The following is a 25409-nucleotide window of genomic DNA, read 5'->3' as shown; positions in this document are numbered from 1 at the left end:
AAAATCAAAATCGAGGCCCACATAAGTAGCGAGTCCTACAGGGGGTGTCATCTGCAGAGCTGGGATTCCAATTCAGATACCCAGACTGCTGAGCCTAGGCTTGATCCACTCTAATTTTCATCAGCAGCTTCCTTCCTTCTCTTTCTCCTCAATCTTATTTCATCTAAAATCAGATCTCGGAGTTCCTGTCCATAATCCATGTGTTCTAAGAGTTGTCATTGCAGATCTTAGAAATGCTCTTTTGGGCACACCCTAAGGAGAGATCAGTTAGCCAAACCCCAAGAGTTTATTGAGCACCTGTGTGCCCCACCCCGTGCTAAACTTTGGTCCTTGCCTTCAAAGGAGATCACATTATAGTTGAGGAAGAGTCAAGGCCAGTAGAATTTCTGTCTGTGTGTCTGTCTCACCCTTTCACTCTTTCTTTCTCTCTTTCTCTTCTCTCTCATTTTCCTCTCTCTCTTCCCTTCCTCCTCCTCTCTTGCTCTGTCTTCCTACCCTCCTCACAAACATCATCAGCTCACTTGAGCTTAATTACCATTTCTATGAAGATCAGATGATTCAGATCTATATACAGTATCCAGCCCCATTCTCTCCCATGAGCTACCTGTATCACCAGTTGCCCATTGAAGAGTTCAAACTGGTCATCCCAGAGTCATCTCAAAATCAATGTCTAAAGTAGAACTCATTATCTTTCCCAGTAAATCTGATCGCTTCCAAATGTCCCTATTTCTGTGGAAGATACTTACAGGTTTGTAGTGTTATCCTTGACCCTTCACTCTGTCACACCCAGCATGTTGTCAGTTGTCAAACCTCAGTGTGACTAATTTCCCAACATCTCTCCCAAGGGACTGCTTCCTCTACACTCATATACCACCTTAATTCACACCCTCAACACCTGTCCTTTTGTGCCTCTGCACTCTCTCCTGTTTTCCATTTCAGAATTCTTTTCTTCCTTCAAGAGACAGTTTAAGCACCACCTTCTACTTGTTTGTGCCCTTCCTTCTTATGTTTTTTGGCATATACTTACATATGCACTTGGTGTCTTCTCATTAGAATTTGATTTCTTTAAGAGTAGGAATTGTTTCATTCATTGGGTTTATATCTTCAATACTTACTTAGCACATAAGAGTCACTTAATAAATATTCGGTGATGATGATAATGATGAAAGTAAGCTTTTTGAGCCCAGGCACTGTTTCTTTTCGTTTCCTTATCCCCAGCACCTAGCACATAAGCCCTTAAGAAATGGTTGTTGAATTGAATTATTTACTCACATTTGAGAGTACATTGGACAATCCAGGACAATTTAAGGACCACATTTCATGGGACAGGTAGTAGATGATGTTGGGAGGTCAGCATGATCTGGGGCAATCGTGGAATGCTTCTCGGAGAAGGCAGAATGTTTGAATAGTCAGAAGGCAAATGGGGAAATATTTCAGAAGACTGAAAGAACAGAGGTTAGAATGGACACATGAAGTGTCTGATAGTGGAAAGATAGACATGACTAGAAGAATTTCTACATCTGATAGAAAAAAGAAGGACATCATGGAGTTTTAATCAAGGGAGTGACATGGTGAAAAGCATTAAGGAAAAAACTCAATTCTTGGCTTTACAGTAATGCAAGGAAAATCCAAGGGATTTCAAAAGGAGTTCTGTTTCCCTCTTGCCCTCCTCCCCCCTCCTCCATCTGCTCTGCTGTAGAGGAAGGCAAAACCCCTCACACTGTTGTTGGTGCTCCTCTCAAAACAAATTGGAGCAGCTGCTTCCTTGGTATTGAAGGCAAGGACTGTCCCTTTTTTTTTCTTTGTCCCCAAAGCCTAGCACAGTGCCTGACATATAGTTGGCTCTTAGTCAATTTTTTTTTAACTTTTTAAAAAATATATTAAATTAATATCTTTCTTTTTGCATCATCTCAATTTCCCAAGGTATCTGAGATCCATCCCATATAAGAAAGTATTTTTTCAAATTCTTGTTGAATTCTTTTAGATCGATTACCATTGGGAAAGCGCTCCATTGCTGGCTTTTCTGTGTGTGTCACTTTTCATAAAGCCTCAGCCAGGACCAGTAGATGCTGATTGGCTTCCATAATGTCACAGTGAGGGGAAGCCTGTGACACTTCCTGCTCTTTGTGGTTTTGAACTCCTCCCCCTCCCCACCCTCCTTTAAGAAACATTCCTCCAGTTTTTTTTTTCTTAGTACAAACACACAAACACACACAGAACTTTCTCTTTGCCAGTTTCTTCTGTTGTGAGTGCCTGGATCACTGAAGACAGTAGTTAAATCTCACACGTCAGAGAGTGAGGAAAGGGGCTAGAAGGAAGTCTGCAGAACGCTCTGATGCTCTTGGAGAGCCTGTTTGGGATTTTTCCTGCCAATAGTGCCTGTCAAGAGGAAATAGGAAATCGATATGATTGTGAAGATATACATCTCTGAATTCCATCTGTAAATAGACTGTCCACTCCTACTTCCCATGACCTGGAAGGGAACTTAGAGGTTACCTAGTCTAACACCCTTATTTTATAGGTGAGGAAACAAGCACACAATGGTTAAGTGATTTGATCAGCATTATACAGGCAGAGCCAGAAATTAGACATCAATCTTTTGATCCTAAATCCTGCTACGCTTCCTCCCCTGCATATACTGGCTGTGCCTTTATCCGTGTGTTACTAAATTGCTTTTAGAAATAAGTTCTGGACCTAGGATTTTTTTTTTTAAATATATGGTGTCCCAAGTGAGGAAACTCCCTCTTCCAAATACATAGCAACGCTTTTTCTTAGAGCGTTACCTGGAGCACTGAGAGGCTCAGAGGCCCATGGCTACTATCTATCAGAGATGGTACTTGAACCCAAGACTTCCCAGGTTCTTTGAGGCTGGCTTTCTAGCCACTAGACTTTGCTGCCTCCTTCAACCACTCTATGTTTACTCTTTTTTCATTATTTTCTTTCTAATTGTTTCTTTCTCCTTTACTTTCCCTCCCCTCCAAACCATAAGTTTAGAAGGGACTAAGAGAGCATTTGATCCACCCTCCTGCCCCAGAGGTAGTGGCGTAGTGGCCAGATTTGGTGCCTCTGGTACTTACCAGCTATGTGACCATAGGCTCGTCACTTAACCTCAGTTTCTTTATCTCTAAAAGAGGGTAATAGCACCTATTCATCAGGCTGTTGGGAGGTTCAGTTGAGATCTTTGAGTGAGTATTTTTTAAGTATTTACATTTCACCATACTACATACTATAAGCAAGGCCTAGTTACACATATAGGTATGACGTTATTTGTTGTTGTCTGAAGCTAGGTTTGAACTTGGGAAGATGAATCTTCCTGACTCCAGGCTGAGTATTCTACCCACTATGCTACCTAGATGTCCGTGGTCTTAGTAATCATTTAGTCCATCTCCCTCAAAGAAACTCAGAGGTTTGAGAATTTACGCAGTCATAGAGCTAGTAAACAACAGAGCCAGTTCCTAAAAACCAGAGCTTCTGACGCCAAGTCTTGGGCTGTTTCTGCTGTCTCTTGCTGTCTTGGATAGATACGATTGTGTGGAGGCATTTATTCGTGAGGGTATTGTATTAGATGAATCAGATGAAGATGAATGCCCTATCAGCTAAGCTGCCTGTGTTCCAGAATGCCCTGATGGCCCAGGAGCTTAACTTTATCATCTTTTTGACTTTGCTTTTTTTCTAAGTCTCCTGGTTAGCTTTGCCCACAGAGATGGGGAAGTGGAAGGAGAAGGCAATAAGCATTTATATAATACTTATTATGTGCCAAACACTGTGCTAAGCACTTTTTACAAATATTATCTCATTTGATCCCCACAACAACTGTGCTAGGTAGATGCTATTATCATTCCCATTTTTATAGTTGAGGAAGCTGAGGCAAACAGGGGTTAAATGACTTGCCCAGGGTCACACAAGTAGTGTCTGAGGCCAGATTTGAACTCAGTGAGATGAGTCTTCTTGACTCCAGACACAGCTCTTTATCTACTATGGAACCAGCTGCCTCAGAAAATATAAGACAGCATTTTTATAGTTTTTAAAAGACCTTTTATCTTATTTGATAACACAACAATCACAACAACTGGGTGAGATAGGTGTTATTATTATTATTATTACATTTGGGGAAACTGAAACCAATTAAATGACTTGCCCAGAATCACAAAATTAGTAAGTATCTGAGTCAGGAGTCTAACTCGTGTAAGAGCTCTGTGCACTATGGCAAACTGCCTCCTAGTTAGAACTTTCAGTTTGAGTTCCTCTTAAACCCCTTCAGCAATCTCCAATTCCTTCCTCTGTAGTGTTTAATGGCCTTTTTTAGGCACTGAACTTGGACCGTTTGTACTTGTGGGAGCTAGGTTGTGCAGCAAATAGAGCGTTGGGCATGAAGTTAGGAAGACCCGAGTTCAAATCTAACCTCAGACATTTACTAGCTTTGTGACCCTGGGCAAGTTACTTAACCTGTGTCAGTCTCAGTTTTCTCATTTGTAAAATAAGGATAATAGCGTGTACCTCACAGGGTCATTGTGAGGATAAAATGATTTGGTATTTGTGGAGTGCTGTATAAATGCCAGCAATGGGGGGCGGGGTGAGAGAGATAGGGAGAAAGAGAGGGGAGGAAGAGCTCGAGCCCTTATTTTTCCTTAGATCCAGAGCTGATGGGGGCTTTGAAAGTTATCATCTATACTTAACCCCATTGCCTCACCCCCCCAAAAGAAGTTATCATCTATACTTAACCCCATTGCCTCACCCCCCCCAAAAAGAAGTTATCATCTAGTTTAACCACACCTTGTACACATAAAGAAAGTGAGGTCCAGGATTCCCACACAGGTAGTGTCCTGCAGAGTCCTCTTTCTCCAAAACCAATGCTTGTTTTTTATTTTATTCCTCAGTTAAAGGAAGATAAAGAATAATCAGTCATCCAGTTCCATCTTTCTTATCTCCCATTTTACAGAGAGTGTAGGTGACTTGTTCAAGGTCACACAGGTATTAAAATCTAGTGCTCATTATACCACTCCATTTTTACTTCTTATTCAGATTTTCTTCCTAGCTGTCTCTTCCTTTTCTCCCCTCTCCTCCCAGCCTACACCCAAACCAAACCTAAAACCTGAGTTGGGCTCTCTGGCATTTTTTTCTGTAGTTGGTCTGGAGAGGATGGCCAACCTAATCCCATCATACCTGTCTGTGCAACTCCAAATGAGTTAGTGAATGATTTCTAGTAATCAACCCAATCCCATTTCCCTTTTTCTGAATCCAGAAAGAAATCCAAGTCGGAAACTAACCACAGAAAACATCCCCTCTGATGACCTCCTCTAGGTCCTTCCTCTTTATTATTTGGTTATGTTTTTTCTACCCTCAGTGATTTTGCTCTTATGGCCACAGTTTAATCAATTTACTTTCCCTTGCCTTCCCACTTTAACTGCATTACTAACATAAATAGCTTGGGGTTGGCCCTGGGGGCAGCCTTCTTCCCGGGTTTAGGGTTGCAGACCAGTTTGTAGGTCTTTATCTTTCTGTGGGATTGGGCTGTTTGTTTATTTTCAATTGAATCTGTGAGTGCTGGAATGCCTTCTGTGGCCTTTTTAAACACAGCTATCTCAAAACGCCTTTGTTCGCTGTTTTTTCCCCCTCCATCTCCTTGGAGGCATTTCATTAAGCCCTCTGCTTCTCCCCTTTCTCCACTTTCTGGCTAATCTCCTGTGTAATTTACCATTCTAAACCCGCGTTTTTCTTGAAAAGGTTGTATTCAGTCAGTCTCTATGAGCTCACCTTACTGTAGGGGTTTCCTTCCAGGGGCAGGAAAATGTTATAATGTGACAGGGTAGTAAAAAGAGGAGAAGCCTTCCTGAGCCTGAGATCAATCTTTCCCTCTTTGGGGCTGGAGTCAGATCTTGTTTTCTGGACCTCCGGGCCTCGAGGATTAAATGTTAACTAGAAAGTCATGCTCTGGTGTGTCCCTGATGGCCTTCCTTGTTTCTCCCATCCCTCTCGCACTAGTTACCCAGGGGAGAAGTTTTGGAACGTAAGTCTGTAAATGCCATTCCTCACTGTCCATTGGATCACTTTTTTTTTTTTTTTTGGTTCTTCTTTTGATTAACATTTGCTTTTGTTTCAGTTAAACCCAGGGGAGTTTCATGCTCCTCCTTCCCGGTTCATAAATGCAAAGTGGGTTTAGGAGCAGAATATTAACTCTTTCCGGTACTCCAGCTACTAAATTCAATTTCCCATCACTCTCAAGGCCTGAGACTTAGAACTTTTTTTTCCTTTTTTCTTTCTTTCTTTTTTTTTGGTGAGGCAATTGGGGTTAAGTGACTTGCCCAAGGTCACACAGCTAGTAAATGTCAAGTGCTTGGTCTAAGGCCAGATTTGAACTCAGGTCTTCCTGACTTCAGGGCCGATGCTCTATCCACTGATCCACCTAGCTGCCCCTAGAACTTTTTTGGAATCATAATTCTCTGATTGTTGTTGAGTATGTGGATATGTTTTTTTTTTTTGTGGTTTTTTTGTGCTAATTTCACTCAAATCTGTCAGTTAACATTTATTCAGTGTCTACTGTGTGCTGGCCATTGGGGATCTAACGATCATTCTCTATCCTGAAAGAGCTTGCATTCTAGCTGAAAGACACAATAAGGACATTTCTATGTATTTATACAAAATATATACAAAATAAACATTCGTTCAATCAAGAAGCATCTGCTGTGTTGTAGACACTATGATAAGCACTGAGGACACAAAAAGAGGCCTCAAGGAGCTTACAATTTAATGAGAGAGACAAGAAGCAAACAAATATGCACAAAGCAAACTATATATAGGATAATAGGGAAATGATTAACAGAGGGAAGACATTGGAATTAAGAAGGGTTGGGGAAGGCTTTCTGTAGAAGGTAGGATTTTAGTCGGGATTTAAAGGAAGCCAGGGCGGTCAAGAGTGGAAGTACAGTAGGGCAGCGTTCTGGGCATGGGGCACAGCCACAGGGAATGCCTGGAGAAGAAAGACGGAGAGTCTTATCTGCGCAACAACCAGGAGGCCGGAGTCACTGGAGTACATGTTGAGGAGTAAGGTGTAAGAAAATTACAAAAATGGGAGGGGGCTAGGTTATGAAGGGCCTTGAATGCCAAACGGACGACTTAGTATTTGCACCTGGAGGCAATAGGGAGCCATTGGAGTTTATGAAGTATGGGGGTGACAGAATCACACTTGTATTATAGGAATCACTTAGTGGCTGAATTAAGAATGGTTTGGAGTAAACAGAGACTTGAGGCAGATGGACCCACCAACAGTCTATTGCAATAGTCCAGGCTTGAAGTGATGAGGGCCTACACCAGGCTATATATAGGGTATATAAATGTAAGGTAGTTTGTGGGAAAAGGCATTATAAATGCAGCTGGGGGAGAGGGGTGGATATAGTGGAGCAGGAAAGGAAGGCTTCATAGAGAAGGCAGTGTTTGAGCTGAGCCTTGAAGGAAACTAGGAGTTCTCAGAGGCAGAGGTAGGTGGGAGTACATTTCAGACATTGAGAGAGAGTGAAAAGGATGAGGACTGAAAATGGAAGTGTGGGAAAAGCAGTAAAAATGTTCATTTGACTGGATCATAGAATCATGAAGGGGAGTCATGTGTGATAAGACTGGAAAGGTAGATTGGGGCCATATTGTAAAGGGCTTTAAATGCCAGCCAGACAGATTTGTGTTTGATTCTAGAGGTCCATAGGGAGAAACTGGAGTTTACTTGAGTAGGCAAGTGACATGGTCAGATGTATCCTTTAAGAAAATCATTCTGGGGTCAGCTAGGTGGCGCAGTGGATAGAGCACTGGCCCTGAAGTCAGGAGGACCTGAGTTCAAATTTGACCTCAGACCAAACACTTGTCACTTACTAGCTGTGTGACCCTGGGCAAGTCACTTAACCCCAATTGCCTGGAGAAAAAAAAAGAAAAGAAAAAGAAAATCATTCTGGTTGCTCTTTTACCAGATGCAGAAGATGGATTGAAGTCAAGAGAGATGTAATTAAGTGACTTTTCCTGACTCTTTGTAAGTTGTTTCAAAGACTGGGCAGACCAGTTCACCGTTCCACCAACAGTATTAGTGTTTCTACTTCCCAAGAGCCCCTCTGCCACTGACTAGTTCCATCTTTTGTCATTCTTGCCAGTGTGCTGGTTGTAAGGTGAAACCTCAGTCATTTTAATTTAACTTTCTCCTGTTACTAGTGATTTGGAGCAGTTTTTCGTATTGTTGTTAATAGCTTGACATTGTCTTTAAAACTTTGTTCATCTGTTCTGTTCAATGACACTTCCACATCCAGAAGGTTAATAAATATATATGTGTGTACGTGTGTGTGTGTGTGTTTGTGTATGTGTGTGTGTATATATGTGTATGTATATGACTTAATATGTTAAAGACTGTGTGGGTATACAAAGGAGGATACTTTCATTGTTGTTCAGTTGTTTTCAGTTGTGTCTGACTCTTCGTGACCCCATTTGGGATTTTCTTTGCAAAGATACTGGAGTGGTTTGCCTTTTCCTTCTCCAGCTCATTTTGCAGATGAGGAAACTGAGGCGAACAGTTAGGGTCCCACTGGTACTAAGTGTCTGAGGCCAGATTTGAACTCAGGAAGGTGAATCTTTCTGACTCTAGGCAGTGCACTATGCAATATGGCGCCACCTAGTGGTCCTTATTTATAGTAGGTACTCGGTGTACCTTCGTTGATACTCGTATGGCCCCTGCCCTCGTAGAGTTTACGTTCTAGTTGTCAAGATGACACAGACATGAAAAAAACCTAACAACAATGTGGTGAGCAGTGGTACAGGCAGTACGTGATATGGGAGTTGAGAGTCCTAGATTATCGTGGGCAGAGGAGGCCAAGAAAGGTGTCTCTGGAAGAGGTGAGACTCAAGCTGATCATCAAAGGATGCACAGGATGCAGAGAGGCAGAGGTTTTGAAGGAGAACCTTCTAGGTGGAGAGAAAAGTATTAGCAAGACCAGGTGTGAGGAGCGTGATGTATGATGGCAGAAGCGACAAGATGGGCCTGGCTGCTGCAGAGGGAGAAATGAGGTTGGAGAGGTGGGTTGGGGTCATATGGTAGAGTTGCTTTAATTATAGGTTTTGACGTTGGCTACTGAAGGGGCTGCCTCCAGAAACCCTAAAGAGGTGATCTAACTGGGCAGTATGGTATAATAGAGTGCTGGAGAAAGACCTGGCTCAAATCTGTGTGACCCTGGGTAAGTCACTTAACTCTGTTTGCCTCAGTTTCCTTATCTGTAAAATGAGCTAGAAGAGGAAAAGGTAAAGCTCTGTAGGATCTTTGACAAATCTGGTACTTACTGTGTGATCTTGGGCAAATCTTTTCACCTGTCTCAGCTTTAGTTTCATCATTTGTAAAATAGAGAGACAAGTAGGCTAGCAGATAATACACTGGATTTATGGTCAAAAAGACCTGGTTTGGAATCCTGTCTCAAATACTAACTGTACAATAAAGGACAAAGTCATTTAAACTTCCTTATCCTTAGTTTCTGCCCCTGTAAAATGGGGATACTAATGACTTTAGCACTTTACAGGGTTGATAAGCTAGACTGAATGGGATAATTTACATAAAGCACTTTGCCAACCTTAAAGCACTATAAAAATGTTGGCTAGCTGTGTGACTCTGGGCAAGTCACTTAACCCCAATTGGTTCACCAAAAGGAAAAAAAAAGCATTTATTAAAAATGTTGGTTGATATTTAACTCTGAGTTACAGAGTTGTTGTGAGAAAAGCTCTTTGTAAACTTTAAAGTGCTATTCAAACATGAGATATTATTTAAAGTGAATTTTACTTGGTTTTAAGAAGTATTATTCCTGACGTTGATCTTGAAACATCCAAACATGGCAGTAACTTGGCGTAGTGGCAAATGTCTTAGATTTAGAGTTAGAGAATTGGGTTTCAGTCCTGGCCCTGCCATTTACTATACTGTTTGTGTACCCCTGGGCAAGTCACTTAACCTGGGGGCCTCAATTTCATTGCCAGTAAAACAAAGTGGTATATGTATTTAGCCTCTAAGGTTTCTTTCAGCTCTAAATACAATCAACAAACTCTCAGACTCTCTCTAAGTCTCCGGACTCAGAATTGTCCTCTTTTCTCTAATTCTTTGCAGGACTGTCCCCTATTTTCTGGAATGCCCTAGCTCCTCACTTGGGCCTCTTACAATCTTTAGCTTCCTTTAAGGCTCAGCTCAGGTGCTACCCACTGCAGAAAAGCTTTCCTGATCACTACATCCCCAGGGCCTAGAACTGTGGCTTGCATATACACTAGGTGGTTAATAAATGGGAGTTGAATTCAATTTGATTGAACCGTCACATGCAAAATGGAAAATTGTTGCTGGGACATGAACTTTTGCATCTGGTAACTGAAATGAATTGAAGGTTCACTTTTGCTGCTGAAAATGGCTATTCAATTGTATACATTCCATCCTTTTAGGACTGGGTGTTGTCAAGATTGTAAAGGTTGTTATCTTTTTTTTTTTTTGAGAGCTGTGCTCTAGGCCACGTGTCACCTCCCTGTTTGTTAGTTGTTTGTCCTTCCTTCTCACAGAGGACCAATGACATCAGAAAGGTGATGCCATGACTTGCAAGTGAATTGGATTTAAGTGAGGGAGGTCTGTGCAGAGTCACCAGACTCACTCTCTCCTCCTAAGCCTTCTGGGTTCAGTGGCAAGATACAGATCAGGAGGAGTGGAGATGGCCTGGGATGCAGTGGGGACCTTGGCCTTTTTAAGCTAAGGTCTTTAACTGGTTTCAGTTTGACTAAGGCAACACCCATTCAGTGATTAAAGGTTAGGTAAGAAATGAGGCAAAGAGTGGCCTCTTTTGCCTAGTCAAAAAACAAAAGCAAAATCAATCTAGGAGGGAAGACCCTGAGGGTTTCTGACCAAAACAGAAACAATTGCTAGAGGAGAATGGAAAGAGAAGTGGTGCATAGGAACTCTAGGGATTCCTGGTCTTTAAGATGAAAAATGTTGGTTCTGGCTCCTCAATTCTAGCCTTTGCTCTTGTCCATCCCTCAGAAGCAAAAAAGGTAATTTAACAATTGCCCAAGTTTTACAGGTTAAGAGCCACCTCTTTCCCTCTCCTGGCTTGATTCTTTTGACCTCAGACCTTGAGATGAGAAGGGAACTTAGTTGTCTGTGGAGTCTATAGACCAGAATTCATCCTACCACTGAAGATTCTCAATAAACATAGCCCAAATTGGAAACCAGCCAATAACAAAAGGGAGCTATTGTCTTGGACAGAGTTAGGCATTGATCTTTTCTATCATCTCCTATTTCTCTCCATCCCCCCACCCCTCAGAATCTCTTTTAACTTGGGTAGTGACCATCTAACAGTTGGAACCAACCATAGGATTGGCTTGCTGTGGTTCCTACTCTATTGTGCCTCTCAGTTCTCTCTGCTAACCATGTTCACACAATTTAACCGATTTTTTCTCAACTTGAAGAGGGGAGGTTGAAAAGAGAGCTGGGATGGGGGAACCCTATCTGCACAAGGCTGTTTTTTCTAAAGTGAAAAATATGGTTGGAGCCCTGCTCTGTGAGGCAGCCCAGCATACTGGAGGATGGTCCCTCCCCCATCTTCCCATTCAACTTCCCTTCTTTTCTGTCTCTGGACCCCAGGACCCATATGTTATCCTCAGTGCTCTAGTTAGGGAGTAAAGCAATCAGAGAAAGCAACTCACTCATACTAAAGTGTTAGTGTGTTTGGGACATTTTTAAAGGTAGCGTAGTCCAGTGGAAGGTTGGATTTATAATCAGAACTCATGGGATTGAATCCTAGGGTTGTTACTTTTTGTGTAACACCAGGCAAATCTCATGTCTGTCTTTCTTTCTCCATTTGTCTGCTTCTTAGTCTCTGTCTCTGTCTTTGTCTCTGTCTCTCTATCTCTCTGTCTTTCTCTCTCTTTCTCTCTCTCTCTGTGTCGGTGTCTCTCTTCATGGTCCTAGATGGAGCAATGCACTTTAGCTTATTAGAAGGAGTCCTGGATTTGGAGTCAGAAGACAAAGTTTCTGCTATTTGCTGGATGATTTAAGCAAGTCACAATCTCTTTCAGTCTCAGTTTTTTCATATAACCAAGAAGCACCTATTAAAAGTGCCTATTTAGTTGATCTTCAAGTTGATCTTCTGGTTCTAAATCCTAAAATTTTGCTTCTGTTCCAAAGGAATAATAAAGCTATAATGGTAGAATTTTAGGCACATGGATATCACATGGATAAAGAGATGGAAGAAAGGGGGATTTCCTTGATGACTGCTGGTTCAGACTTTGAGTTAAACTGGCCCTGATTATAAACTCAAGTCCACCCACAGCCCTTACAGTACCCAGACTGTGTGAAGAACTGTTTAAATCGTCCCTCTCCATTTTCAGTTTAATTCTCTTATGCTATGGGCTTGGAAACCATAAGTGATATTTTGTAAATTAAGTAGGCTATGAGTGAGTGCTTTCTATTCAGAATTAGGCATGCGCCTGGAAGTGCAAGAGTTTTCATAAGTGGGTCCTGTGACATTAACTTTTTGCTCCTCAGAGACCCTTTTTGTTTCTTGTCCCAGCTTTTTAGCTGGGTTTAGATAAATAAGGATAACTGAGTTTGGAATAGATTGGGGGAGACTTGGGTTCCAGTTTCATTCATCTACCTGTGTTAAAATTCTACTGAGTTAGTGAATTACAGAAGTCCTTCAATTTCAAGCACATTCTAAAGTTTTCAGACTGGGACAATTCATCCCATTACTATTCCTGAAAGTGCATTTTTTTTTTTTAGAGGCCATGGGGGTTAAGTGATTTGCCTAGGGTCACACAGCGAGCTAGTAAGTGTCTGAAGCTGGATTTGAACTCAGGTCCTCCTGACTCCAAGGCTGATACTCTATCCCCTGGGCCACCTAGCTGCCCCCTGAAATTGCATTTTCTTAGGTATTTAAAAAACTCCTTCTTTCTCATTTATGTTCATCTCCTTTTGTATCTTGCAACAAACTCTGTCCTTTTGCTTTTACAAATCTCACACCAGCTTGGCTGCGTGTTCATGTTTATGCAACAAAGGCTACAAGAGCTTTGATCAAACACCTGGGACTGCATGGAAGACACAACAGAGCTAATTTTTCTTTGATAAAGAGAGAGGGAAGCCTGGGAGCAACACCGAATGACAACCCTCCCAGGGGCTTCCCGAGTTCTCTTTGGCGCCATCACAGATGATTGTGGCCCAAGTGGATTGTGCCCTCCCACTGATGAATATGCTCGAATATGCTCAAATATGCTCCCGAGTCTTTCTCAAAGCCTCCTGAAAACTTCCTGTCTACTTTACAGAAAGTGGACATCTGAGTTCAAAATGCTCAAGACCCAAAGGAAACTGTTCTCTCTATAGCATGCCTGCCCATGCAACTCTTTTGTAATAAGCTGCAATTTGTCTTGAGAAGCAGGGGGGATAGCTAATGCCACTGAGAACATGAAGAAAACACGGAAAAACAGATGTCGGACAAGTACAGGAAAGAATACCAATGTGCCTTCCGTTTTTCTGATCCGGCGTCTCTCACTGGCCATCGTGGACACACATCTCTTTTACTCCTGTTATCTGAGGGTAAACACAGGGTATTTCAGGCTTATAATGATGTATCTATTAAAATAACTCAGGTCCTGAGTAACTTAGCTCACTTGAACATTTTTGTTCCACTGAAGTACAATGAGAGGAAACAGTAGTGCAGGAAATAGTCATCCTATCAGGAGATGCAAAGTAACAGAGGCCACTAGTATTTATATACATGCTGGCCGCTGGGCTTGTAACTGCAGTTAAGCCACTAAACACGTTTTTGGGGGTTCAGGGGAGTGTCCAGTTTTATTCTTCAAGAGAGACAGGCACACATCTGCAGCCCTGGGGATCTGGAGAATGAATTTATTATGGTACTCATCTTCTTGGGAGGAGGGGGGTATTTCAAGGTATAGCAAATGACAGTGATTTTTGGAGGCAGCATTACTGTCCCTTATGGAGAAACTGAAGCATACAAGGATCAGTGGAACTTAATTAAAAATAAACAGAAAAAGACAGGAGATGAGTCCATGGGTTAAGATGGACAAGAACTCAAGTCCGTAATGTTCCCTCCTCACATTTTCTTCCCTAAGGGACAAATGGAGGTCCCCAATGCAAGGTTACTCTTTGATCATATTCCTCTGTACTTCTTGGGAGATTTTCACCTTGAGGAGTGAGGGAATCATTCAGATTGAGCCCATGGAACTGAGCCCAAATTCAGTGTTCGGTCATTGAACCATATTGTCCACTTGTAGCACTACAGGATTTAGAGCTAGGAACGACTTTAGAGGGTCATTTCAATTCAATTCAACAAGTGTTTTTTAAAGTTATCTTCTATGTTCTAGGCCTTGGGTTAGGTTTATAGATATAAAGAGTTTACGTTTAACTCTGGGAGGTAGGGGTAGTATGTACATGGATTAAGTAAATATTAAATATTAAAAAAGCAAATATAATTCCCCTGCCCCCTCCCTCCAGCCCCCCCACCTTGGGATTTGCCCAACTCACATTGCTGCTGGAGGGTTGAGTCCTAAGAAGGGAGGAATATTTTCCCTTTGGGAAGGTGTCTTCTTAAATACTAGCTCATGAGCCCCGACCAATGTGCTTTACCTAAATTAGCCAGTTGACCCAGTTTCTTAGCAAACACCTTTACTAAAACGACATAGCAAGAACAGTAGTTACAAAATATTTCACCCAAACATCAGGAGTTCACTCTCACTTTGACACATAGAATTGCTCAAAGTACAGTGGTAGTGAGCACAGGTGTATGAGATACATACTGTGGTACTGGAGAGCCTCAGTATCCTTTTTTTCTCCAGAAAATCATGAAGTTTACTACCTCCTTTCAAATGGGCTGGCTCTTCATAGGGCTGGCTCTTTGCAGGGTGCAGGAACTCTGATGGACTAGCTGTTCATTTGGAGTTAGGTTCTAGCATCTTGGCAGAAGAGGCCAGTCTGCTACCGGGCCAGGTCACTTGTGTCTGTGCTGGCAAGGAAGGTTGCCCAGTATCTGCTGGATAGGCCAGTTCATTGGTCTTCTGGCTCAACTCTTCCAGGGGTACTTCGGGTCTTTTTTTCTACCTTAATTCATTGCACTATGTTCAGCTGGAGAAAATTCTTCCTTGCTCAAAAGACCTTTCCATAAGCCTTAGAGTGATTTGTAATTTTCACCTCCCCTACTCCTTTGAAAATCTCACGTAGATGAGTGGCTAGAAACTAAGGTGTGAATGCATTGGGTGCTTTAGAGATACATTCACCATTCTGCTAACCTCTTCATATGCAATTAAGGTATCCATGATTTCCACCCTTTCTAAGTTGGGGAATGTCTGTTTTTCATCTGAAAGCTTTCCCCTTTACCTCTCAATGTGTCCTCTTCAGCTCTTGTCACGAAGTTTCACTGGGGCATTCCCCTTTCCATAAAAATGAAGTCATTTTGGTGTGTGTGAGAGGAGAGCTGTCATAACTAGAGAGATCAGTTTGGGCTTCATGTAGGACATGGCCCTTGAGCTTCTAAGATGTGGAAGTGAAAAGGAGAAAGAGCGTTCTAGATTAGTGACTGGGGGATGGGGATTTCCTGCAAAGGCAGAGGATGACATGGCACGTACAGGGAACAGTATTTCAGCCCTTTAGCCCTTTAACTGTGTGACCTCTAGCAAATTACTTGACCTCTCTGGGCCTGGATGTCTTCATCTGTAAATAATGAAGCTAGACTAGACTGCTCTCTAAAGTCATTCTTTTGAATCTAACTGTGCTAAGAGCAGTGCAGAAAGGACCCCAGAGGTCATCTAGTTTAATTCCTTTATTGTATAGGAGGTGAAATGACCGGCCCTAAGGTCCTATAATGTTAGCCAGATTGCAGGCTCACCGAGGGCAGGGACCATGCCTGGCTTTTCTTTTGTATTTTTACAGAGAAAGGTATAGAGCAGGTATTCAATAATATTCTTCTGAAATTCAATTAAATACTGAAAATCCAAACCTGAAATTCACAAATTCTTTTAGAGCCTACTCTTTCAAAGTTGCCAGGCTCTCTTCATCTTTCCTCTCCTATCAAAGTGTATTCTCTATGTAGCATGAGGATAGAGCATGAAGCAGAGACAAGAAGGAGGGATGAGGGGGCAGCTAGGTAGATAGAGCTCTGGCCTTGGAGTCAGGAGGACCTGAGTTCAAATTCCGTCTCAGACCAGACACTTGACACTTACTAGCTGTGTGACCCTGGGCAAGTCACTTAACCCTGATTGCCTCACCAAAAAACAAAAAACAAAAAAGGAGGGATGAGAGGAGGGGGATGAACCCTGAGCAGAGATCTCTGAGGTTTGGATTTCCTCGCCCTTAATCTTTTCAACAATTCAACATTACTGACAGAATCCAATCTTTTGAATGTTTTAAAAACCTGCTTCCATGAAAGTCAGGGTTCATAGAATAGAACCTTGTGAGGACAGAGCCATCTCATTCAAATGCTGTTGTTCCACTTACTTCTTTACTTGTAGGGTTTTATTTATAGAAATATTATCGGGGCAGCTAGGTGGCACAGTGGATAGAGCACTGGCCCTGGAGTCAGGAGGACCAATGTGACCTCAGACACACACGTGACATTAGCTGTGTGACTGTGGGCAAGTCATTTAGCACCATTTGCCTCACCAAAAAAAAAAAAAAAATTATCCAAGTTAATCGTGTTTATTTTAAATAAAATGTTGATTGTGGACATTAGTACCCATGAGCAAAGGAAAATCCACCTGAATTTCCTACACATATATTTCACAAATTTCACGTTTTACAACAGAGACCTTGACTCCGTCAAAACTTGTTTTCAGCTTCCTAAGGTCCCCCTCACGTTGATGAATGATTAGTCCTAACAGTTCGTGTGTGAGCCACACCACGATTCCGGACAAACCCAGTGATCCTAGTTCTGTCTGCGCCTGAGACACATTCTGTGTGTCTGCATGCAAGGAGGGGAGATGTTTGATTTCTCACCATAACAAAGCCTAATTATGTAGGGGCCTGATCTGGAGACCCAGTGGAGGCTTACAGCTGTCTTAGCTCGCTGCAAATGGGATTGTTGAGTCAATGTGGAAGTCTTCCTTGGGAGTATGGCATCATCGATTTATGAATTATGGCCCTTTTAAACTCTCTGCTTGCCTTCTCAGATATCGACTTTTAAAAAAAGTGATTTCTCCTAAGGATGCTTTTCAAAAACCCTGAGCACAGCCCAGGCCTACTCCTTTGCCAGAGTGGAGTCTTTGGGGCCTGTGACTCCCATGAATAATGAATTTCTTAGTGAGAGGCTTTGCCTTTGAAAGTGGCAAATGCATTGCTGGGAGAGCCAGGAAGGCATTAAGCTGCAGGCTGGCTGTTGCTTATTGTCTTTTAGGGGTGAGTTAATCAGCTGGGATAAAGGAAAATGCTTCTCCAGTTCTCTTGCTTTAGCTCAAATGGAGCCAGACCTTTTCTGGGCGTTTGAAATGCAGGGGAAGGGAGAGGGGCATTTCTGGTTTTTAGAGAACCCTTGAGGAACCTCAAGAACGCTTAAATCCCTTCACTGCAGAGGAACAGTATCACGGGCATCTCTGACCACTTGGTGGCTTTTCTTGGACCTCTATGGGTTCTGTTCTCCATCACTTCTCTTTTCACCGTCCTCTTCCAGAACAAAACCTTGATTTTCCTATTTGGGTTGAATTTGACAGTGATTGCTCTGGCCTCAAACCAGATTGGGGGAAGGTTGAGGAGCCATTCAAATCTGGGGCTAGGGCTGCGTGAAGCAGAGGACCATCTGGGGTCAGAGCAGATGTGGTAGGAAAGAGGGCAGTCCTACCCATGCATCTTGTTGAAGCAAGAGAGGACACTCCTCCATCGTCTACCATGGGGTAGTTGCTCCCTGTCAGTCTGGAGGAATGGACAGAGAGGTACAGGGATAGTGGTCACCATATGGAGCAAACACAAAAACACTTCTCCTCAGAGAGAGAGTGCCGTCCCTCCCTGACACCGTCTCCCCCCCCCACCCCCCCCCCAAATCTGCTCTCAGATGCTGGCACCCAGGGAGAAAGCCTGTTTGCCAGGTGCTAGTTGAGACTCTGTCTGCTGTCTTTGAAGACTGGCCAGTTTATATTCCTGAATCTTTCATCTCAGGTCTTTCTGGAGTTTTAGATTTCTCCCCACTTTACCTTCTGAAAAGGTCAGCATTAGTTTCCCAGAGCCATGAACAGGTATGTTCATAGAACTGCCCCAAATATAAAAGCTAATATAGACTCCTGGTGGGAATAGTTTTCAAGTTGGCAGGTTATTACAAAGCCGTTCATTCGTTTTTGATTCTCCCCTTTCTTTTATTTCTTTTCATTTCCATCTCATATACCGGCTGCCAGTCAGTAAATATTTTTTTGAGTTCCTGCCATGGGCAAAGCATATGAAGGATGTAAAGAAGTATAAAATCCAATTTCTGCCCTTGATAAGCTTATAGGAGAATTGTCAAGGGGAGGTAGAGAGAGGGGTGGGGAGTGGGGGGAGAGAAAAGGGAGAGAGAAAGAGAGAACATTCCAATGCAGTCTTTTCTTTCTTCTTTTGCTATCCTTGACTCAATGGCAGAAAAGAGCAATCGACTATTTCCTCTGTCCCTAGCGCCACTTATTAATTATGGGCAATGCCATCCTTTTTTTCCCCTTTCATTTCCCATACATGTCATTTATCTGTACTATACTCTTCAGATCTCTCTGCTGCCATAGTCTTTTGCCCAGACCAGATCTGCTTCCACCTTCCTAAGGATTTTAGCACTTGGTTAATATTCTGCTACTCCATCCTGTCCTCCACTTTTAACCTTAGTGAACTGACCATATTGCTGATCCCTAGGACTCATTGATCTTATGGTTTCTTAGCCCCTTTGACTCCCATTAACACAGACCTACAGCTCCATTTTTGTCATCTCAGTTTATATTATAGTTAGGAAGACTATATAGAAAAAAAAAACACACCCAGCAAATAACTCCTACAGAGGCTTGTCTTTTTTTTTTTTTTTTTTTTTTTTTTTTTGTTATAGGCAATTGAGGTTAAGTGACTTGCCCAGACAGACTTGCCATAACACAGAAAAGATAGATTGGTGCCAGATTGTCAGGGCTTTCAAACTGAAAAGAAGAGGACACATTTTATCTTAGGAATAATAGGGAAACATTGGCATTTGTTGATTAGGGAAGCAACGTGGTCAGATCTTTGCATGAGGAAAATGACTTTGGTAGCTGTGTAAATAGCCTGAAGTGGAGAGAGACTTGACACAGGGAGACCAATTAGGAGACTGTTGGACAATCTAGCTCAGAGGGGATGAAGATTTGAACTAAGATGATGATGGTGGGGCAACAGGGAAAGGCCCAGATGTTAAAAGAGATTATTCATTGAATCACACAGCTAGTAAGTGTCTGAGGCTAGATATGAACTCAGGTTCTCCTGACTTCAGGGCTGGTGCTCTATCCATTGTGCCACCTAGCTGCTGCCCCTCAGAGGCTTCTCTTCAACTTGAACTTAATTTGCTCCTTCTCTGACCATGGCTTCCTTACCATCTACTTACCCTAATTCCCTATATCTATGTCAAACCATTTTTATTATCTTGTTAGGACCTCTAGATGTTTAACTCTTCTGATTCGCTCAATTACTCACCTCCACTTTGACTGTACTTGACTGCCAGATAAGCCCGTTCTCTAGTCTACTTTTCCAGCCAGCTATTTCACTTCATAAAATCCCAGAATACCAGAGGTGGGGGGGGGGGATCTCTGAAGTCATCTAGTCTAACCCTTTGCTAAATAGGAACACCTGTGTAATTCTCCAAAAAGATATCCTTCCTTCCGTCTCTGCTTGAAGATCTCATATAATGGGAAACTTACTATCTCTTTAAATTTTTTTATTTGTTTGTTTTTCAAATGACACATTTTTAAAAACAGTTAATATATCCCTTACACTAACCTTGAAATACTTGAAGACAGTTATCATCTTCCCCCAAAGTGTTCTGTTTTCTAGCAAACACTCCCAATTCCTTGATCCTCCTATGTGACAGTTTCTAATCCCTTCTAATCTGTGGAAGACATATTGGAAAGGGTTGAAGAGTGAGTGAAAAGAGAAGAAATGGAGACAATTAGTGTAGAAAAAAATTTTTTTTTCTTCTAGGAGTTTGACTGAGAAAGGAGTATTTGAACTCTCCCTTCACCAGTGTGATGATGAGAGGATGGCAAAGATGCAGTGTCATTTGAGAGAAGTCAGGTCTCTTTGAGTACAAGGATAGCTGGAGTGGTTAGGAGAGGAAGAGCTTTAGAATGGAGGGAAATTTCTTCATTAAGGAATGGAAATTCCAAAGGAGGCAAGGAAAAGGGTCTGCAGAATTGAAATGGGACATGGAAGGAGAAGGGTTTAGGGAGATGGGAATGAGAGAATGGAAGCTAATTTTTAGGGTTTATTCTGATGATTGTATAACACAGGATAGAGAGGGTAACAAATAGGGGATGATGAGGGTGGAAGCCACTTAGTGTTAGGGGTTCAACCTTGAGGTCTTGATGGCTTTGCTCAGTAGATTGGACAGTGGAAGAGTCTGAAGACAGACTGGAACCCAGAATTTGCTTTTCTTGATTACATTTTCATATCTCATTTTTTTGGTGGGAGAAGGAACCAAACTTGCTGATTATAATTAGACAAAGTTTAGTTTGTCATTGCTGTTTTTCCTTATACATTATAGTTGTGTGTATGTTGTTTCCTCGGTTCTGGCATGAAAATGGAAGATGGCGTGCCATGTGTGAGGAACAGAGAGAGAAGGCCAGTTTCACTGGGTCAGAATTGCTAGAGGAGGGGTAATGTACCATAAGACAGAAAAGATAGATTGGGGCCAGATTGTCAGGGCTTTCAAACTGAAAAGAAGAGGACACATTTTATCTTAGGAATAATAGAGAAACACTGGCATTTGTTGATTAGGGAAGCAATGTGGTCAGATCTTTGCATGAGGAAAATGACTTTGGTAGCTGTGTAAATAGCCTGAAGTGGAGAGAGACTTGACACAGGGAGACCAATTAGGAGATTGTTGGACAATCTAGCTCAGAGGGGATGAAGATCTGAACTAAGATGATGAAGGTGGGGCAAGAAGGAAAGGCCCAGATGTTAAAAGAGATTATTCACTGAATTAGTAAAAAATTGGCCTCCCTATGCTGCTCTGTATTCTTCCTATTATCATTTCTTTCATCCCAGTAATAATCTGTCACATTCAAGTACCCCAGCAATGGACATCTTCTCTTCCTGTCTTTGTTTTACTTTCTTGTAGGCTCACAAATGTAGGCAAACAAATGTAAGGTATTACACCCACTATCCATATCTTTACAGCCTCTGAAATCTCCTGCCTCTGGGGATCCTGACATAGTTTTTCATGATTTGTGGCCTGACACAACCTCTCCAGGAACATTCTGGTGTTAAGACGTATGAGTGTTTGCAGGAGAATGCAGCTTCTATTTAGAGCCTATAGTTAATACGCTTCAGCAGTGACATTCTGTGACAAGGTGGGATAGAATGCCACGGAGTTGCCATGGTGGGCCTTATGCCTTGGATGCCTACGAGCCCAGAAAACTCAGGTGGCTGGTGTTGGAGATCAGACATTTTTTGTCAAGGTGTTCATCTTCCTGAAAATGGAGTTAGTCGATAAACATTTATTAAATAGCTGCTATGTGCATGTTAATGGTTAATGTAGTTCTAATTTGGGTGTGGGGAGCTGATGTTAAGGACTGGTTTCTGTGGTGAGCTCAATGTTTTTTTCCCTCTCTTTGGGGACTTCTGAATTGCAGGTTTTGGTCATAGTAATGATTTCCCTTAGGAGCTATGAGACTGCTGATAGAAAAAAAAAGAAAGAAAGAAGGTTCCTGCCTGTCCTCAAGGAGCTTACTATCTAAAGGGGAAAGGCAATGCACAAATGAAAGCTGAAAAGTTGAGAGGGAAGGAAGGAGAAGGTATTCGGGATGGAGAGCATGGTGGAGAAGTCCAAAGCAGTACAAAAGCAGCATAGCTGGTGGGAAATGAGAACTCTCTAGTGCCCCTTCTTCCATGGAGGCCTGGAGCTCATGGTTCTACCCTCTAATCAGAGGGTCAGAGCGTAGTGATGAGATGTGGGTATCAAGGCTGATGAGATTTCTCAATGATGAAGTTCTGGGGGCATGGTAGAGAAGTCCTGAGAAGCTCCAAAGCAACACATTTGGTGGGAAATGAGAAATTATCTTGGCCCTTTGTGTGTTTCACTTTCTGGGAAGCTAAAGTGTTAAGAGAATTTTCTTCATGGCTGTGCCCTCAACAGAAAGGAATCATCTGGTTTCTTTGAACTGTCTGTGTATTTAATGGAAAAATCAGAATTTTAAAAGGAGAATGCCAATGCCATCAGAGAAAATGGATACTTTAAACTGAGTAATTTGTTTTCTGAAGGTCCAGAACTATATGGGACTGATTATGTATTTTCTTTTTATGGTTCTGGAAAGAATTCCCTCTATAGCATAGTATGATAAACTTGGCATCTGACTCTGTGATATCTTGAGTAGAGGTTCCAGCCCTAATGAGGTTTCCAGGACTATATGTTCAAAGTCCTTTCCCTTGGCCCCTTCTCAATGAACATCACAAATAAGCCAATTGTTCAGACGAGGTGTAGAGGGTAAACAGTGGGCCCCAAAGGACTGAAACCAGGAATTTTCAAGTTTAAGCAGGATAAGGTTGTAAAAACATGGTGGAAGGGTTGACAAGGAAGGAGAAAAGGGGAAAGTGCACACGGGGTTCTTTTAGAGCAGAGGTTCTTAACCTTTTTTGTGTCATGGGCCCCTTTGGTGACAGTCTGGTGAAGGTTATGGACCCCTTTTCAGAAGAGTGTTTTTAAGTGAATAAAATGAAAATGCATTCAATTACAAAAGAAACCAATTATATCATAATGCAGTTTTATATATGTTATATATGCATATATATTACATATACATGTATGTAAACAGGGTATATGCACACACATTTATATACATTTGTGTAGCTATACGTACAATACCCCCTGTGCACATATGTGTGTATACACACATTGATAATACAGCTTCTTAGACCCCAAGTTAAGAACTCCTGCCTTAGACTCACTCATATGTTCTTTGTCATTAGAATAAAGTTATTCGCATCCTGTTAAGCTTATTTAGCAGGGTTTGGGCTATAGTTCAGGGTCAAGTATTTATAAATTAAACTAAACTGTCAATCAGAGAGAGCAGTGGAGAGTGAAAGGGGGACAGTCACTAGTCTGGGGTCTGAAAGAGAGGAGATCAGGACCTGGGAAAAAGCAGCCAGAGCAAATAGGAAGCCTAGGCCAAGGGCACCAGAGGATGGAGCCAGGATGCTAGGTGATAGGACTGCAGGAGAAGGTTTGAGACTGGAACACAGGGCAGCTTTTTTGTCCAGATTCCTAAACTGAAAAAGGCTAGGTCTAAAGAGGAAATTATGTTGGGTGGGGCACAGAGAGATGTATTGTCCTTGTAAGTAGACTGTACTAGTTTGCCAACAGGGCATATAAGAAAAGGAATACCTGGAAAGAAAAAAGATGCCCATTGCCCAGAGGAATGGCTTAGTCGTGCTCTGTGGGTCCACAGTGCCTCAAAGATGAGGCTCATGATCTCCTACAGTGTCAACCAGAGAACCCAGTTCATTGAAAGCAACGGCATTTAATGAAATCTCCTAAGGTTTGCAAGAGAGCATTGGGCCCATAAGCCTAGGCAAACTCTGCCAGGAGTATGCACACCCTCAATGGGGAGTGGACAGTGGGGGAGGCTGGGGGACAGAAGGAAAGGAAAACCTACACAGATCCAAGATTGTGCCCTGCTGGACTCCACTACCATGCTGCAGGGAAGCAGCTTTTGACCTTACCCAGCGATTTCAAGCTTACAATGTGGTGTGACTGTGGAGTGTTAATGGTTAATGTGTTTCAGATTTGGGTGTGGGGAGTTGATGTTAGGGACTGGTTTCTATGGTGAGCAAAATGTTTTTCCCTCTGTTTGGGGACTGCAGAATTGCAGGTTCTGGTCACAGTAGCGATTTCCCTTAGGAGCAATGAGGCTGCTGATAGATTCTGCCTGGTGCTGCAGGAAGTCCTATTAGCTGTGATAGAATGCCCTAAAGGCAAGTGGACACAGGACAGCAGTTCAGTCAGTCAATAAATATGTATTAGATGCTTACTATGTTGTGCCAGGCACTGTGCTAAGTTCTGAGGCTGGGAGTGGGGGATGGGGGAGTGGGGGAACATTTATTAAGCACCGATTATTGCCAGGTAGTGCAGTGGTTAGAGTTCTGGGCCTGGAGTCAGGAAGACTCATTTTCCTGAGTTCAAATCCAGCTTCAGACACTGGGCAAGTCACTTAACCCTATTTGCCTCAGTTTCCTCATCTGTAAAATGAGCTGGAGAAGGAAATGGCAAACCACTCCAGTATCTTTGACCTGTGTAGGTTTTCCTTTCCTTAAGCAACCAGGTTTCCCCCCCTTTCTGATTCTCCCACCCCCAATTGCTGGGTGCTCCCCACTTACTGGAGTAAATACTGATCTGCAGCTTGGAGCTCCCAAGCTCAAGCCATTCAACAGCCTCCAGGAGCAGGGATTGATTATAGGCTTGGACCACTTTACCTGGTCACTCTATCACCCTGCCTGGTTTTCATCAGGATTTTCTTTATCTATTTCCAGACTACCAACTGTAATTTAGGTTTAAAAAGATTATAATTATTTAGTATTTATTGTTGATATTGTTTCGGGTCTCTCTGTCTGTCTTTGCCTTTTAAGTACCTCTCAGCAAAAACCTTACTTATGTCCCTTTGGGTTGCTTTATTTAGGCTAATGGGAAAAATGTTTAGTAAATTATTTCTGAAATATTGTACTAACAGAATGTGGTTTTCCCTCCTTCCCTAATGTGTTATATACTTTGTACATTTAGCCATTTTAAATAAAGTTTTTATTAGATTTTTAATAAGGCCTCAGAAAATAGTCCATAGCTTTCTCTAAATACTATCATGAAAAGATTGTTTAATGAATAGAGATGGAACTTAGGACTCTGGGCTCCATTTGTTCTACTGCCCTGGCTAGGTTGACCTTTGACCACACCACTGGCCCCTCCATGATCTACAGTCATCTGTGAAATGGGAAGAATGTGGTTCCCAACCATATCTCAATATCGTCAGATATTCTGGGACCATATTCATTAGAACATCACTAAGAGCTTCTCTGTTACTGGGATCTGCTCGTTAACCAAGGCCTTTAGTTATTTTTAAAGTAAATTTTTATTGATATATTTTGGTTTCATATCATGTATATTTCCCAAATCATTCCTCCTTATCCAGAAAGCTATTCCTTGTGAGGCAGAAGGAAAAAAAAGAAGAAAAAGTTAGTTTTTGTTGCTTAT

General features: G+C 42.1%; 1 protein-coding gene and 1 long non-coding RNA gene across 2 annotated transcripts in view; one reads left to right on the top strand and one right to left on the bottom strand.

Moving 5' to 3' along the window:
- Positions 1 to 25409, top strand: part of PRKCE (protein kinase C epsilon) — a 658716-nt gene that overhangs the window by 159215 nt on the left and 474092 nt on the right. The gene's annotated exons all lie outside the window — the stretch shown is intronic.
- LOC114045122 lies at positions 1909 to 15496 on the bottom strand. Its single transcript, XR_003569347.1, has 3 exons — positions 15371 to 15496; positions 13489 to 13564; positions 1909 to 2379 (listed from the first exon to the last, which is right to left on the bottom strand). It is a non-coding gene; the product is annotated as an uncharacterized LOC114045122 (long non-coding RNA).

Source organism: Vombatus ursinus, unplaced genomic scaffold (assembly GCF_900497805.2).
Source record: "Vombatus ursinus unplaced genomic scaffold, bare-nosed wombat genome assembly UNPS02014778.1, whole genome shotgun sequence".
Classification (NCBI taxonomy): Eukaryota; Metazoa; Chordata; class Mammalia; order Diprotodontia; family Vombatidae; genus Vombatus; species Vombatus ursinus.
This window is presented reverse-complemented; position numbering and strand designations above follow the sequence as displayed.